Below are 3,416 nucleotides of genomic sequence, written 5' to 3'. Positions count from 1 at the left end.
ATGCTCCATTGACTGTTGCTTTGGGAGAAGAAAAAGCTTCTGGATCCAACAAGCCTGGGAAACATCAGATTCAATAAAGTCAGACGGGTTTCTCTCTTGCAGGACTTCTCAGAGCTCTGAATTGTTAAGAGGAACCTGGACTTTCTAAGAAGGGACCCCGCCGTATGGCGTTTCCCAGACTTATTTGACACCAGAGTTATTTTCCTCCCCCAGCCATGGGATCTTTTTCAGGACAAGTGAGACATACTCTAGGCCACATGGACTGAGGGAACACCATGGGGATCACTGGACTTGAAATGTCAAGTCACCCAGCAGAGGTGTCGACTGTGGGTGCAGATGTGTTTCTTTTTTTTTGAGTTGGAGTCTCACTCCATCACCCAGACTGGAGTGCAGTGGCCGCTCCCAGACACTGCAACCTCGACCCACTGGGCTCCGGCGATCCTTCCGCCTCAGCCTTCTGAGTAAACGGAATTACAGGCACGTGCTACCCTGCCCGGCTGATTTTTTGTAGAGATGAGTTCTCGCTGCCCAGGCGGGTCTCGAACCCGCGGGCTCAGGCAATCCACTCACCTCAGCCTCCCAAAGTGCTGGGATGACAGGCTGAGCCACCGAGTCCGGCTTCTTTTTTTGTATTGAATGAAAAATTACCCTTTCGGGATGGGACGGGCCACGTGAGTTTCCCTGGTGTGCAGCTAGTGTGGAGAGCTGGCCACACGATTTGCCTTAGAGGAAGGCGAGCTGGCAGGTGGACAGAACAGGGAGGTTAGGACAGACCTTGTCCATCTCTCTGACTTGTTCTGGAAACAGGAACCACAGTTGGATCACCTGTGGCCTAGGCTGCTGGGAAAGCCGAGGGGACTTTGTCGGTCTGAAGTTCTAGAAAGGGCAATCCCAGCTTCAGGGGGAATCTGATCCCACGACCAGATTTTGGGATGTGTGAACAGAATTTGAAACAAGCTAGGTTCTCACCCTGCAGCTTCCAGTTCCCTCCCCACGGCTGAAGTCCTGGGACCCCCTTGGCAGCCTCAGCTCCGTCCCAGACTCTGGGGCCCAGCCCGAGCTTAGTGAGGGTATTTCTGAAGGAGCCAAGTTCAATTTTCTGGAGTCTGGCATCCAAGTGTGGGAGCCAGTTCTAATAAAGGAGGGCTCAACCCATCACTCTTTCCCTGCACAAGAGTGTTACCCTGGACCCCACCTGTGTGCGGGGGACCCTCTTCCCTGCTGCAGGACTTTCCCAACTCTTCCCTCCCCCTTGGTTTCCCAGACCCAGACTCGTGTCACTATGTCCCACTGGCCCGCTGGACTCTCTCCTCCAATCAGCTTTGGCTGGTCCTCTTTGAGTCTGGCTGGGTCCAGGCCCCACCTGCTGGCTGGTCTCCTTCCAGGTGAGGTGGTCTGAGACCTGCTCTTTCTTTGAGAAAGCTGAGTCAGCTGTCAGTCCTCTGTTCCAGCTCTCAACCTTCTTGCCCGTCTTGAACACACCAGACGGGCAAGAAGGAATCATTCTACTCAAGTCTAGGACTGATCTTTTCTATTTTTTTGAGTCAGGGTATCACCCTATCACCCAGGCTGCACAATCACAGCTCATGGCAACCTCGACCTCCTGGGCTCAGGCAATCTTCCGGCCTCAGCCTCCTAAGGAGCCAGGACTGGGGGCATGTGCCACCACACCTGGCTAATTTTCTTGATTTTTTTTTTGCAGAGACAAGGTCTTGCTATGTTGCCCAGGCCTGTCTCGAACTCCTGGCCTCCAGCAATCCTTCCGCCTCAGCCTCCCAAAGTGCTAGGATGACAGGTGTGAGCCACTCTGCCTGGCCAAGACTGACCTTTTAAAAAACTCACGTACTACTTGTTCATTCATTCATTCATTCATTCTTTTTTTTGAGTTGGAGTCTCACTCTGTCACCCAGACTGGAGTTCAGTGGCTGCTCCCGGCCACCGCAGGCTCAACCTGCTGGGCTCCGGCCATCCTTCCGCTCAGCCTTCCAAGTAGCTGGAACTACAGGCGCGCGCTACCACGCCCGGCTAATTTTTGATTTTATTGTAGAGATGAGGTCTCGCCAAGTTGCCCAGGCGGGTCTCGAACCCGCAGACTCGGGCAATCCACTTACCTCGGCCTCCCAAAGTGCTGGGATTACAGGTTGAGTCACCGAGCCCGGCTCAATTGTTATTTCTATCGCCATATGCTAAGTTGACCACAGTCACATTCTTTTTTTTTTTTTTTTGAGTTGGAGTCTCACTCCGTCGCCCAGACTAGAGTGCAGCGGCCGCTCCCGGCCACCGCAGCCTCGACCTGCTGGGCTCCGGCGATCCTTCTGCCTCAGCCTTCCGAGTAACCGGAATTACAGGTGCGTGCTACCACGCCCGGCTGACTTTTTGATTTATTGTAGAGATGAGGTCTCGCTGCCCAGGCGGGTCTCGAACCCGCGGGCTCAGGCGATCCACTCACCTCAGCCTCCCAGAGGCGCGGGATGACAGGCCGAGCCACCGAGCCCGGCTCACAGTCACATTCTTAGTCGGTAGTTCTGAAACCTTAATGTGTGCCAGACTCCCCCCTTAATGTGTGCCAGCCCCCAGAGGGCTTGTTAAAACACACTCCTGGGTCCCATTCCCCGAGTTTCTGATCCAGCAGGTCTGGGATGAGGCCTAATAATTTGCCTTTCTAATCAGTGTCCAGGTGATGTTTTGCTACCGGTCTGGGCTACACTTTGAGAGCAGCTGATGTCAACTGTTATCAGCTATTAACACTCACATGTGGACCAACTTATCAGGCTTTTGAAACCAGAAGCTTCCTCCCACAGGGGAGGCCTGGACAGAGTAAGGCTTGTGACAGGACCCGGGCCTGGGGGATGAGAAGAAAGACGTTGCCAAGAGGCAGACAGAGCCCCAGAGGGCTGGCTTGGGGCACGGCGGACACACTTTGCCTTTTCTGAGGCTGGGCCAGGCCCTGGAGGTTACGGTCTGGGACAGAAGGGAGGCAGCAGACTGGGGAAGTCTGGGCCCGGCTGAGCAGAGGCTGGGACCTGGCGACGGGCCCAGTGCACCTGACCTGCAGGGCTGGGAACAATGGCGGGCCGGTGCTGCCTGGCTGGCTGCCGCGCACATCTCTGTTTTCCTTCCCAGCTCCGGTCTTCCCGAGCTCTCCTTGCTCTGTCTCCGGCGGCCCATCCCGTCCGCTGGCCCCTAGACAACACATTCCTTCGTGCTGATCTCTTCCCGGCGGCTGCGATCTCACGTTCTCACAGGGAGGTGGGAAGTGAGGCCTGGGCCCAGGGCCACGAGGGAGGGGGTCAGGCGGCCTTCCTGGGGTCCCAGCCCCGCCTCCAGAGACCTGAGGACACCCAGGGGGGAGGGAGGAGTAGCCCCTCAGGCCGAAGGTCCCCCAGGGCCCAGCTAGCCCTGAGGACCTGGACCAC

This window comes from Carlito syrichta, unplaced genomic scaffold, assembly GCF_000164805.1.
Source record: "Carlito syrichta isolate Samal-C Ts95f unplaced genomic scaffold, Tarsius_syrichta-2.0.1 Scaffold301943, whole genome shotgun sequence".
NCBI classification, from domain to species: Eukaryota; Metazoa; Chordata; class Mammalia; order Primates; family Tarsiidae; genus Carlito; species Carlito syrichta.
Note: the sequence above shows the minus strand (reverse complement) of the source record.